We start from the raw sequence: 14,975 nt of genomic DNA, 5'->3' as shown, positions 1-14,975 counted from the left end.
ATGACAGGAGGAGCGGCCCTGGACTGTTGCCCAAATCTAGGTAAATGGAGGGGGAGTGCCCTCCCAATAGTGCTACCTACTTGTATATGCCAGGCTTTCTTCCCACTGCAAACAGTATCATCCAACCCTCACTAAAGAAACACTGACAATCTATTTGACTCTGGTTTTTTGAGACAGGGTCTCACTATGTTTTCAGGCTGACTTCGAACTCATAACAGTCCTCCTGCCTCTGCCTCCCAAGTGCTGGGATTACAGGCATGTGCCACCCTGCTTGGTTCTATTTGACTCATTTTCAACCCTTTTTTACCATAACTGTTCTGTAGCTGCAGCCTGGCTTCTTTATTTTATCACTATGCCTGTGACATGAAGTAATTGGTGAAAAGCGAAGTTACCCTATTCATCTTATCCAAAATTGAATAATATCGAGAACAATAATCTAAATCAAAATAAACTTCCGAATACTTTTGTAATCAGACTAGATCTGAGGAGGTTCTTGAAGCTAAGATGAGGAATTTAACCCTCCTTAAACAGAATATTCAGAGGTTTGCTGACTCCCCTTGTGGAAAAAGAATTTCCAGGACACATCTAAGAGGTACAGGAATGGTTTATTGGGCAGAAATGTTAGTACACACTTAAGAGTGGAGTGCAGGCCCTTGAGAGAGGCATACTATAGTGTGGAACTGGGAATATTACCAGGTTCTGGGGTGCTGGTATCTCCTCTAAGAGGTGATTTCTAGATCCTTTCTGTCCTGGACAAAGAATTGAAGGAAACAAGCATAAACAGTGAAAAGGCATCACATTTTTTAATTTAGGAGGGGGCAGAAGGGTAGGGGAAGAATAGGCTCTGCAGACTAAGTTTGGACAAGGAAAAAGGAAGGAAAAAGTAAAAATACACCTGCAGGATAAGGTGGGCTATCGTGAAGGGGCACAGTAGTGAGCACTTCATGGTGCCAATCTCTTTTCTATATTTCCTACACTATCGTCAGGTCTAAGTCATCCTGTCAAAACCCTGCTAGAGTTCTCGTGAGAAACCCGCATGCAAGGTTTGGGGAACTGTTCTGGGCTTGTGTTCTAGGATCGTGTCATGCCTCCTTTCCCAGCTAGCTTTAGCCACTCCCTGTCTTCCTGCCTCAGGAATGTTTATGTTTTTGGCAGTGAAAATCAGTGGAATTGGATAATCTATAGTCTCTGTCTTGGTTGGTGGGGAGGTGGCTCACCCAAAGTAAGGTAAGGGTCTATTTATAGGGGAAAGCCTATTTTACAGGGGGGGAAAAGGTGGTCTATCCACAAGCAAAATGACCATTTGCCAAAAAAAGGAAAAGAAAAGAGAAAAGAAAAAAAGAAATGATTAAAACTATTTGCAGGTGAGAAAAGAGGGAAAAAATTTTACACTGGGCTTGTGTCCCAAAAATGTAATTTTTAAATTTCTAGATCAAATTGATCTAGAAAAATTATGATTTTTCCTTGTCTCCTTTATGCCTTTTTAAAAAAAATTCCTTCTACCCTACCTCACTTTGCCTACATTTTCATTATCATCTGCTTGCTTTCATACAGACACTTCCCACGTCAGCCCTCTCTGCCCCAGCATGCTCAGGAGATGGTCTCACTGCTGGGCACAAGTACAGCAGCAGGGACTGGGATGTGGAGGTCCTTTCTCACACCCTGAAGCTCCTGGGGTAGGACAGAAGAAATGAAAACTAGGTAGAAAGGAGATAAGGACATCGAGATGTTAAAAATTGTACTCTTAAGAAAAACTGTAGCTTCAGGACACAAGTCCAGTTTTGTCTTTCAGGGGTTTTTTTTCCTCTTCTCCCTAAACACAGTATGGGTTTACCCTTTTTACTTCCATGAACAGACCACTTTTTGAGAATTTCTCGCAGGAATGAAACATTGTCTTACTATGGATGGGCCATTCCCCCCTCCCCGCCACTAGATAAGACTAAGATTATCAAATTCCACAGATTTCCACCACCCAAAACACATGAAAGATCCTCAGTTCCCGAGTGTATTGTGTTTCATTTCTCTGAACACCCACGCTCTGTTCTTTGAGTGCATCCTATTCTCTATCTCTGCTAAATCTTCTCATGTCTCTTACTGACACATCTTGAAAATTCTTTCTCTGCAGTAGGAGTCAGTGAACTAGCAAATTTACTTTAAAATGGTGGAACAAGTTCCTCATTTCAGCCTCCAGGACCTCACAGACCCAAACCGGTAACACTATAAGCATCTGCAAAGGCAGCACACCATCTCCTGCAGCCATCCCTCCATTTGACATGTCAGGAGGGTCCTCGGGCATACTTTGCACATTAATTCAAATGTTATTTTTCACCACCAGAGTATCTTTATAACAGATGCTCCTCCATGGTTCCTGTATGGAAATAATCACTCTAATTTTGCGCCAACCATTCCCCATTAAAGTCCTTTTACTTTGGAAGAGAGACCACAGATTCATTCCCATAACACATGGGGTGCATCCTTGAGCACTTTCCAAAAGGAAACAGCTTCAAACTAATTCTGCGGAATACTAACTGTCAGCTATGAACACGTACCTGTCCAATTTGCTCATTAAATACAGTCATGGTGGGCTGGGGATAGAGCTCAGCAGTAGGCCATGTGCTTAGCATTCACAAGACCCTGGGTTTAATCCTCAGTCCCCTCCACAAATGAATTCTACTAAAACTAATAAGTGAGTTTAACAAGGTCACAGGACTCAGGATCAATATGCCAAAATCGATTGTATTTATATACATGTGTAACAAAACATCATAAATTGGAAAAACAAGTACCATTTTCAATACCATCCCCCAAAATGAAATACTTAAGGATAATTGTGATATAAGATTGTGAAAGACCTGCACAGAAAATGATAAAATATTGCTGACACCAATTTTAAAAGACCTAAATAAACCATATTCATGAGTTGAAAGACTCAATAATGGTAAAATGGTAATGCTGTTCAAATTGATCTAGAGAGTAAATGCAATGCCAATCAAACTCCCAGTAATTAGCAACTGATTTCAAAATGTATATGAAAATTCCAAGGACAAAAGAAAGAAACAATTCCAAGAAACAACCTGACAAAAGAATAAAATAATCTAATAGCACCTACTTCAAAGACATCATAAAGCTGTAATAATCAAGACAATATATTGATGTAAAGATAGACAAATGGATCAATGGAACATAATAAAGAGTCAAGGAATGGAACTCATAAATATATAGATTTTTTCTAAATGCACAAAAGGAATTCAGTGTAGAAAGAACAGCTATCTCACAAACTAATAAATAACAAGTAAATAATCATACATGAAGAGGAAGAGAAGGGGCAGGAACAGAAGGGAGAGGGAAAGATCTTCAAATTTATACTTCATGTTACATGTGACAATTATTAAAAAATGATCCACTGACCTAAAACTATAGGAAAGTAAAGCTAAAACTATAAGACTTCTAATAGAAAATATGGTGAAATCTTTGTGAGCTAGCATTATACAAGCATTTCCTAGGTATGATACCAAAAGCACAATCAATAAAAGAAAAAAATTAGTAAGTTGGGCTTCACAAAATTAAAAACATCTACCCTTTGCAAGATTCTGTTAAGGTAATTAAAAGATAAAACAGACTGGAAAAAAATTTTTTTATTTTTTATTTATTTATGTTTTTGTCTTTTTTGAGACAGGGTCTCACTATGCAGTTCAGACTGGCCTTGAGCTCACTTTGTAGCCCAGGCTGGTTTCGAACTCACAACAATTCTCCTGCCTTTGATACACAAAAATACATTTAAAATTCCAAAATAATTATTCTGCGTAAAAGTTGCCCCATCCTACTCCCAAAATGAGTATATGCTGTATGCTTCCACTTACATAAAATTCTAGGTAATACTAATTACTCTAAAGGAAAGGAAACAGATCAGTGGTTTCCTGGGGACAGGGAATGAAAGGATTAAAAAGATGTGAGAAAACCCTTAGGAGTGCAGGTTCTACTCATCAGCTTGGTTGTGATCATGGCTTCCCAAGTATATATTTTTGAAATGCATTAAACACATCAAAAGTATGCCCTTGATTACATGTCATTATACTTTGAAAAAGCTGTTCCAATAAAATTGAAATTTTAAAGAAAGGTATTCTTTGGTATACTTATTTGACAGAATATTCTACCAAAATTAAACTCTAATTTAATTTCTACAGTTTTATGTGTGAACAACTGTTAAACAATCAAGAATTAAATGACAGTGTCTTAATCTTTGGTGAGGCTGTTGAAAACCACCAGATGGAACCCAGTATGTAACCTATAGCAAAACACCTTTAATTCATCATTCTTGCCATCTTATTTATTTTCCACAGCTACCCAGAGCTGCCTCTAAAGGCATTCCTTCTCTCCAAAGTCCCTGAATCCTATCATTCTTGGCCCTGCCCAAGGAACTGACCATGGTCCTTCTTCCCAGCTTTCCTCAGTCACTCTGCCACGCCCTTCCCCGGGGTTTTTATTTCTTCTCAATTCCACTCTCCTACTCCTTCTAGCTCTCCATTTTTCCATCCATTATCCTAAGCACCATAACTAAAACCCCAGAAGCAAAAAAGCAAAAATAATCTTCCCAGGAAGCAGGATGAATAGAGGTAGATAGGGACACTAATACATTATTAATTGTTTAATTCTAACAGCTGGGTAGTACAAAGCAGTATCTAATTTTATAAAGGAAAGACTGGCCCAAAATTCCAGTCCCACTTTGCTCACAACTTCTCTCCTCTCCTCATTTATTCTCCCAGGCAAAGAGACGGGTTCACTTCATGCAGTTTTCCCATTCAACTCTACATTGCAGTCTGCACCTACAGAATACTCACCCCCAATTCACCTTTCATGGTCCCTTTAAACAGCTGTTACTATTTGCCTCCTCTCTGAGCTCTTCTCCCACACCATCAGAAGAGAAATAGCCAATTACAGTCTTTTAAAAAGTTATCTTTCACATGTAATTTTTTTGCTTGTAAATGGTGCACATTTTTTATGAATTTAAATTTAAAGTCTCTGTTAAATGTTTGTCTATTTGCCCACAGATAATATAATTGTCTGCCTAAAAAACAGACCTGGAGATCAATGGAACAGGCTAGAAGATGCAGACACAACCACAAAGACACTCAGCCACCTTATCTTTCACAAAGGGGCCAAACATGTTCACTGGAAGAAAGATAACCTCTTTAATAAATGGTGCTGGAAAAACTGGCTTTCCACATGCTGAAGACTAAAACTAGACTCAAGCCTACCACCATGAACCAAAATAAAGTCAAAGTGGTTTAAAGATCTAAATATTAAAATGGAAACACTAGATCTATTGGAAGATAGATCTAGTACTGGAAGTCTTGAAGACACAGGGGTAGCTAGAGAGTTCATGAACAAAAACCAAACTGCATGGGTTTTCAATACTTCAAAGAATCAACAACTGGGATCCCATCTTATTGAAAAGTTTTTGCACATCAAAAGAAAATCCACAAACTGGGAAAAATTTTAGCCAACTGTCCCTCAGACAAAGGACTCCTGCTAGAACATATAAAGAATTTTAAAAAGTCAGGCCCCGAAAATTCAAAGACCCAATACAAAAATGGGCATCTGAGATAAATACACACTTCTCACATGAAGAAATACAAATGGCAAATAAATACATGAAAAAATGTTCAACAGCATTGGTCATTCGAGAAATGCAAATTAAAATAACATGGAGATTCCACCTCACCCCAGAAAGAATGGCTATCATCAAGAAATCAACCAATAACAAGTGCTAGAGGGGCTGTGGGGGAAAAGGAACCCTTTTCCACTGTTGGTGAGAGTGTCAACTGGTGCAACCACTGTGGAAATCAGTCTGGCAATTCCTCAGGAAACTAGGATTAGAGGTCCCATTCAACCCAGCTGTTCCCCTCCTGGGTATCTTTCCAGAAGAATTGAAAACATCATACCACAGCAATATATGTGCACCCATGTTTATAGCAGCACAATCTGTCATAGCTAAATCTTGGAAACAATCCAAACGCCCCACAACTGAGGAATGGGTAAAAAAGATGTGGTATTTTTATACAATGGAGTATTACTCAGCAGTAAAGAATGATAAGCTAGAGGCTTTTATGGGTAAATGGATGCAGCTAGAGACCATACTCATAAGTGAAATAAATCAGACTCACATGTGTAAACATCGTATTTCCTCCCTACTATAAGAACCTGAAAGAGTAAACAAAATCTGAAAGGTACAATAGATATTGTGAAAGGGAAAAGAAACTGCTCAAACAAGAAGGAGTAACTGGGGTGAAGGAGGGGAGAGGAAAAAGAAAGAAGGAAGAGAAAAAGAATATGTATATGTAAACACAGGATAGCTAGGATAATTGTACTACTACAATCTGTTGGTGTATTGAAAGGAACTGTTAATGTATAACTGTTTGATCAACCTTACATGCCTATATCTGGTTATCTGTGCAACCATTTTGAAGATTACATTATGTAATATGACAGCCATTGTTAATATCCTATCACCTTGTTCTGAAATTCTGTATCATTTTTGTTGGCTCTCTATGCTGTTTTGTTTATGTATTTGTTTTTGTTATTTTGTTTTTTTCTTTTCTCTTTAAAATGAAAAACAAAATTTATATGCATATGCCAGGGTAGCTGGAATAGGTGTATTGCTGATGTCTGTGGTTTATTGAAAGGAATAGTCAATGCTTAAAATCTTTTTTCTTTACCAATTTTGCATGCTTGAATCTGTTAATCAGAATGACTGATCTGAAAACAACAATATGCAGTATAAGAACCATTGTTGAACTCCTGCCATCTTATATGATGAAGTTTTGCATCATTTCCAATTTTTTTTATTACTTGTTACTGTCTTTGATTGTTTGATCAATCTTACATTCTTATGTCATCTGGTGGACTGAGCAACTTCATTGAAGATAACAGTATGTAATGTAGCCAACATTGTTAATGCCTACCATTTTGTTTTGCAGTCATGTATTTTTTGTTGTTTTTGTGTTGTTTTGATTTTGTCTTCGTTGTGGTTTTGTTAGTTTTTTTAATCTTTAAAATTAAAAAAAAAACTATAATTGTCTGCCTTCAACACCACTCTCTGTAGAAAACTATAAAGCCCTAGAAGCCAGGGGTCCATCTGCTCAATCACATCTATCAGGCTTGTAGCTTCAGCATTTTCTCTGCTGCTCTACCCTATCCTTCCACACTCTCTCCACCCTATATCTGCTTCATATTCCAACAGGATCAAACCACTCATACTCCACACACACCACCACCTTCTTTCATACCTCTGTGTTTTACCCTTTACTGATGGCAGAGGTTCCTGTAAAGGGCCAGATAGCAAACATTTCAGGTTTCATGAGCTATGTGGCCTCTAACTATTCAATTCTGCTATTATAGCTCAAATGCAACCATAGACACTATGTTAATAAGTGGGTGAGGCTGTCTTCCAATACATCTCTATATTTCAAAAACAGACTATTGGCCACATTTGGCCTATGGGCTGTTGTTTGCCAAGCCCTGTTCTAAAAGCACCCTCTCTTCTCAGCCTCCACTTGGCTCCCTTTGGTTTCCCACAAGACTCATCCCTTGCCATCTTGAGTGTCCCGTCTCCATCCCTAGAAAGGGGCACCTTTTCTTTAAACATGTGCAATGGTTAATCTTGATTACCAAATTGATTGGCTTGAGAGAAACCTGAGAGATTAGTAAAGCACACTTCTGAGTGTGTCATGGGAGCATGACCTTGGGGGCTGTATCTGGGTCCTGGCCCTGGCCCCTTTCTGGCTCTTGCCCTGCTCACTGCTCCCCACATGCCATGAGTGGAGCACACCCTTGCACCATGATGTTCCTGCCCAGAGTAATCCAACCATGGACTGAAACTTCTGAAACTCTGAGCCTAATAAACCTCTCTTCCTTTAAGTTGGGAATGTCAGGTATTTTGTCCCAGTTACCACAAAGTTGACCTACAAAATTCCCACAGCAGAGTGAATGTAGAGGTGAGAAAGGCTTCTTCCTAAAGCCTCTTGTCTACTCACAATTGGAGGCAGCTCTGTGTATAGGACTCCTGGCCCCCCTGTGCTGCCACTCAGGGGAAATGGAGGAACTTGGAGCAAGGGAGCTCCTTTCCTCACTCTTGGCAGCGAGCTGCCCAGAGAACCATGATCCTCCTGCTCACCTGCAGTGAGGGCCATGCTCCTCCACGCCTGGGAAGGCTGTTTGTCCAGTGCTGCCTGTGTCTGAGTCCATCTCATTTCAGAGGGCTGTGCTCTCAGCTTTATCAGTAACAACAGTGACATTCATATTTGTATCTGTCTGACTTCTGTATTATGTCCTAATTGGTTCAGAAGTCTAGAGGGAAGCAGGGATGCTATGTATGGGCCACTGAACCCCAAAGTACACCCTATCACTAACCATAGCTTCAGAGTGTTGCTCAGAAATCCTTGTGGGTCTTCTTTCACTTAAGGTCGGTGATCCATATTCCAAGTGGACCTCGGTCTTCCGGAGAGTCCTCTTAGCTGCCATGAACAATTTCAGAAATACAAATCTTCCTTTCACACTGACAGCAAATGACACTCTTTCTACTAGTTGTATCATTACTACAACCTAGTGCTACTTACTAATAACCTAGTAAGGGAGTTAGCAGCAGTTTCTAACTTGAAAGTATGAATAGAGCTTACCAAATCTTTAATTCAGTATTCTATTAAGAAGTCAGGTAGCCACTGTTTTGGAAATCCTGTAAAACTTGTTTTGAGCATGAGCATACAAGACAGATTTCAGCTGTCTTCAGGAAAGATGATTTATGGCCAGCATATCATTGATACTGTCTTCAAATTATCATGATTTTCTAACACTTTATTCAAAAACACCCCACCTGTTTGGAGTGGAAAGTAACTCAGTGATATCAAAGCACGGAAAATTCTAAAGATTTTAAAATGACCCAGCAGTTCTAGTTCTATACATATGCCCAAAATAAAATAAAGAGAAGACCCCATCAAATGACATGTTCAAGGATGTTCATAACAGTTTTGTTCAAAATAGTTTTGTTTATAAAATTAGAAGAAACTCAAATATCCGTCATAGAAGAACAATATGAGTGAATTCCACAGCCATAAAGTCAAACAAAAGACAACAGATATGAAAGGTAACATAGTGTATGTTTTCATTTATGTGTGTACTCAATTTACATGAATTTACATGATGCATACTAGATATAAACAAAACTAACCTGTGGATATAGAAGTCAAAATAGTAGTTGTCTTTCTTAGGGAAATATGAGGGACATGGGAGAGCCTCCTGAGTTATGGGAAATGGTCTCTATTTTTATTTGGGTGATGACTGAGCACAGTGCATGTTTATTGTGTATGTCTATAATTTCACTGAATTGTACAGTTGAGGTCTATGCATTTAACACTATACATATATACACGTTTAATATAGATGATAGATAAATAGAAAGATAGATTGATTGATTTAAAGAGAGAATAATTTCTGCCTGTTGACATTTAGCTGGGCCCTAGAGATATACTTATGCATAAGACAGAAGTGCCCCTTTCCCTGACTAGGGTATTCCCAGCGCTAACTCAGAATCTATAAATGGTTGGTAACCTGAATTGAGCTCTTTTTGCACACTAACCATTTAAACTTGTTAAAAAAAAACTTGCTGATATTAATGGCAACAGTGGTACTTCATATTTCTTTGACAAACCTGTTTTGTTTCATTTTAGGCTTTTTCAATCCAAGGCTATTATGATGCATCATTATGGGAAAATGCCAGCACCTTCTCCTCCTTCCAACAAAAGAGTTGCATGCACTTTGATCCTGCAGATTTCAGAATAGATTCCCTGTGCTGCTAGCACTCTCCATATCCCATGGATTACGTGCTAAAATCCAGAGCAATGAATACACCTATGAAAAATGATGCTTTCAAAATTGCCTCATGGTGCAGTAAATTTGAAAGTACTCTTAATAATAATAAGGATCAAACATTGACTTTAATGTTCTTCAAACCCATCACATAATTTCATTAGCCACCCGGCACAGATGCAAGCAGAGGTGATGTCATACTTTTTCCCCTTGCTCTGAAACTTGAGTCAGGCGCCAGAGATAGAAACCAGTTCTATAGACTCTAATTGGATTAAAGCTTCTAGCAGCCTCTCATCAATAGGTAGTAGCTGGAGGAATCCCAAATCGTACACAGCCCTGTCTGGCCACTTCAGGCACATGGCCCTATGCTAGTGGAATGGAAGTCTGATTGGCCACTTTCTCCAAAGGAGAAGGTCAAGATGATATGTCCTAAGGCACAGTGTTTCTGTACAGTTTTCCCCAGGACCCAGGTCCACACGATTGACAAGGGTCAGTACGCTGCAGCTCAAATATTGCTGTCTGGTCCTTCCCAAAAGGAACCTCAACCTATGCGCACAGCCCTCACATAGTAACTAGCAGTTCAGTTAAGATCATGAGCTTTGGAGCTAGGCACAGCCTGATCTACATCCTACCTTTCCCATTGACTAAACAATCATGAGCAAGCTACCTTACCTCTCTGAGATTCCATTCATTTATCTACAAAGTGGGGATAATAGTACCTACCTTACAACATTGTAACAAGGATAAAGAGTTCATGTGTGTCTAAGCTTATGTATCATAAACTTATCATATGTGTCTTAGTTCCTGTATCATATGAAATGCTGCTACGCTCAATAAATAACAGCTATTAATGAAAAGAAAAGATAAACTACAACTAGTAGCAACCAATTGTAATTCTTAAAATTCTGAAATTCTTCCTCACAACTAGAAAGCAATCTTTGAGGTTTTTGTTGGTGTTGTTGTTTAGGGTTTTGTTTATTTTGTTTGTTGTGTGTCTGTGTGTGTCTTTTTGAGACACGGTTTCACATGCGGTTCAGGCTGGCCTTGAACTCACTTTGTAGTGCATGTTGGCCTCAAACTTGCAGAGATTCTCCTGCCTCAGCCTCTTGAGTGCTGGGATTGCAGGTGTGTGAGCCACTACGCCTGGCCTCTTTGAGGTTTTTTTGTTTGGCTTATTGTTGTTGTTGTTGCTGTTGTTGTTGTTGTTGTTGTTTCTGCTGCTGCTGCCTTTATCAGCTTATTTACCTCAACTTGCCCATCTCTCCAGCTTAGCACAAGAAGACATTGCCTAGATGTTCTTATAACCTGTAGGCTGTTTTAATAAGAATTTCAAGAACATGGCAAAATACAGTGACCTCATCATCCCAGTACTGCAGCCATAAAAAAGCAATGCTACTTAAAAAGTCTGGCAATCAATCAAGGTCTAGTCAGATATCTGTGGAAGTCAAATGCCCTGTACACAAAACTGATTCACCTAGGGAATCTCATTAAAACATTGGGGCAATATTTCCCTGATGCAAGCTGGGAGTTTTCATGGGTTGTTATTTTGTTTTCTGGGTTTTTTTCTTTCCCCTCAATTATGGAACCCTGGTGAGATCAGGGCTATATGTCTCCCCAGCATCTGGCTCGGGAGAACTTTTATTGGTTGGATGTCCTTACTGGCATTACCAATGCAAGCAGTCATTCATACATCAATGTTATTCCACCCTCCTATGGTGACGCAGAACTCTCCCACTGAAAGCACACACTGCTTGAGCCCAGAGTAAGCTCTTAGAAGAGTAATAAACACATTTTATTTTTATTGTTTATACATAGTACTGCAAGGGTTATAGAGAGCATAATTTTAAGATAATGCATGTCTATTCTAAAGCCTCCTAACTCAGTTGTTAATGTAAGACCATTTTCCCCCTCTGAGCTTAGGTCATTCTAAGAGCTAGCACCTACTGTGAGCTGGGCATTTTTCCAGGCTCTAGAAACACTAAGATTGTCAGGCTCGAGTCTGCCATTTTCCAGCATCCTGCAACACAGCAAAGGCAGAAAGCCCTACTCCTGGCCCAGGCTCTGAAGAAGAAACCAACAGGACGAATCCCTTGATGCAGCACATACCACTGAAGTGTAGATCTTTTTTAACCTCTAGCAGTAAAAGAAAAAAAACTACTAGACTTTGTATGATCCGATCCAGAACAGTCAACTTAGAGTGGTAACTCAAACTAGTATGGAAAAATAGTTAAACCAGAATAAGAAGAAGGCTCACTGTTCCAAACATCCCTGGCAACCTATTCCTGAGAAACTCTGTGAAAATCAATGCAGGAGCATAATTTGGAGCCTACTCCACATCTCTGCATGTATGACTGGAGTGAGTTCACACAGTATAAACTGTCTTTCATTCCTCAAGAGCACTCCCTGATGTCTCCAGTCTTCCTATGTGTAATACCGACCTTGTGGGGTTATTGTGTGGGTTCAGTGGAGCAACATCTTTAGAAATGTCTCTAAAGACATATGGTTTTAATTTTTCATTTTTTAAGTTTCATTAAACACCTAGGTGATATTAGGTACTCACTGAATGATGGCTATAAGAACAGCTCAGTTCCGGGATTCCAAAAAGAGTGTGGGTACAGACACCATGTCCTGACAAGTGTCTGGTTTCTCTTTTCTTGAAGCAGCAGGAGACAAGAAAAACCTAAACTTAGCTACCAATACTAGAAGGCCATTGGAGCAACAGTTCCACCTTGACAAGAGAGCTAGAAACACATCCACCTAAAAACACACACAAATATAATAGGGATAGTGGTAATACCAACAACTGTAAAAAAAGGCTAAGCTTCCTTATTAAAAGTAAGAATGTTCAGGCTGAGTTTGTATTAAGTAAGCTAAACTAGATGCAATAAATAATACAAAAAGTTGAAAATAAATCAGATGCCCTAAGATAGGCTAGGTTTGAGTACTTCTCCCCAAAATTCACCCCCAAGGTTCTATTGGGAGGTGGAGCCTTCAGGAGATGATTAGATCATGAGGGTGGAACCCTCACAAATGAGATTGGTGCCCTTATAAAAGAGGCCTAATGGAGCTCATCTGCTCCTCCGCCTTGTGAGGACACTGAAAGCACAGCTATGCATGATTAGTAAGCAGGCCTTCACCAGGCACATCTGCAGCATCTTGCTCTTAGAATTCCTGACCTGCAGAACCATGAGGGAACCTCTATTGCTTAGAAGCGCCAGTGTTCTCATCACAAAAGTGGTAAGTAGTGAGTCATGTATATGTTAATGAACTCATTTAGCCATTACACAATCTATATATAGTTCAAAAATCATGCTATGCACGATAAATACAGTTTTGTTAATTATGAATAAGTAAATAGAAGTTAAATATAAACCACCCAGTTTGTAGTACAGTCAGCCTCCCATTAGAGTCCCTCATCCATGGATTCAACCACCCAAGACTTGAAAATATTCAGGAAAAAATGAGTCAATACTGAACTTGTGCTTGTTTTTCTTATCATTATCCCCTAAACCATACAGTGTAACAACTACTTACATTATTAGGTACTAAAAGGAATCTAGAGATGATTTAAAGGAGATAGAGGGATTATGTCAGCTGTAAATACTGTATCTTTTCATGTAAGGGACTTGAGCAACCATAGACTTTGATATCCTGGAGGCTCTTGGAAACCACCCCCACAGATAACTGAGGGTTAACTGTACTGTGGTAGAGCAGGCAAATGCGAACAAAAATACAGCCCAGAGAGAATTCAAGGCAAAAAGCTCTACGTAGGACAAAGAAAGTAAACAGATTCATCAAAACACAGCAAGCATGAGCCCTTTCAATTGAATATCATCACAATAGATACATAACGAGTAATAAAGTGCTCACCATGTGTCAGGCACAGTTCTACATCAACGCATGCAATCCTCCCAAGAAGACTGTAAAAGAGAGGATGTGTTTTTACAGTGGAGGAAACTTGTCCAAGGTCTGTCAGCTGGTGAGGGTGGAGCCCACATTCAAACCAGGCAGCCTGGGGTCAACAGCATCACTCTTCATTCTTTCACGTATTTGTCAAAAAGTAAATAGAAGATCTAGAAAAAGAAAAAAAATTTCCAAACCCATAGGTATAGTGGGAAAGGTCAGCAAACCATTCCTAACATGTGTTATAGCAAAATAACAATGAATAAGTGTGCAAAATATGTAAGTAGTACATATTATAAGCTTGACTTCACAGCAAATCATAATCTCTTTTAAAAGGGTAGAGGACACATTCTTTTCAAATGTCCATGAAATGTTTACTTAAAATTTATTTATATAGAGAGAAATCATTTAATAGGCCATGAAAAATGAATCAGTAACTGTCTAAAAGTAGAACTTTTATAGGAACTACTCACAGATTAAAATGGAATTAAATCTAAACCTTCTAAAAAGCTCATGTCAAAGCAAAAATAAAAATTTATAAGTTATTTTGAAATTAACATATGTTGAAATACTAAATGGAAAATTCTATGGGATATAGCCAAAGTTTACTTAAAAAAACTCATATCCTTAAATAAGTCTTCCCTAAAACAAGAAATGTTACAAATAAGTATTTTTGGAGCATTAGATTCAGAAGCTAGAAAAATAACAAAAGAAAGAAATCAATAAATTAGAAAATTTAAAATATCTAGAGCTATTGCATAAAACCAAGAGTTCTTTAAAAATACACATTAAGAGATGTTTAACAAATTTGGTGAAAAGTGAAACAAGTTTGAGAATCTCAACAATGAAAAAGTAAATATAACTACAAATAAGGAAGACTTTTTAATAAAATACTACTATGTATAACTTTATGCCAATAACAAGAAAATGTACTTTTTTATTTTAAAGATAAAAGAACAAAAACATATTAACAAACATACAGACAAAAGCAAAACAACACGAATACAATAAAAGCAAAACAAGATTTCAGACAAGGTGATAGGAAATTAACAATGGTTATTGTATTACATATTGTTATCTTCAATTTGGTTACTCAGAAAAACACATATAGGCCTGTAAGACTGATAAAATAATTAAACACTAATGATAATGGAAAATTTTAAAAAAGAATTTCAATATAAACTTTTTAAATTTTTAAAAGAAAAAACAGG

General features: G+C 38.3%; 1 long non-coding RNA gene across 2 annotated transcripts in view; it reads right to left on the bottom strand.

The window, feature by feature from the left end:
- LOC102010530 overlaps positions 1-14,975 on the bottom strand; it is a 161,862-nt gene that overhangs the window by 63,688 nt on the left and 83,199 nt on the right. For both annotated transcript variants that reach the window (XR_001235683.1, XR_262362.2), the window contains one exon: positions 13,732-13,934. This is a non-coding gene — a long non-coding RNA (uncharacterized LOC102010530). The remainder of the gene's footprint in view (positions 1-13,731; positions 13,935-14,975) is intronic.

The sequence above is a fragment of the Chinchilla lanigera genome, unplaced genomic scaffold (genome assembly GCF_000276665.1).
Source record: "Chinchilla lanigera isolate Chin_1 unplaced genomic scaffold, ChiLan1.0 scaffold00045, whole genome shotgun sequence".
NCBI lineage: Eukaryota > Metazoa > Chordata > Mammalia > Rodentia > Chinchillidae > Chinchilla > Chinchilla lanigera.
This window is presented reverse-complemented; position numbering and strand designations above follow the sequence as displayed.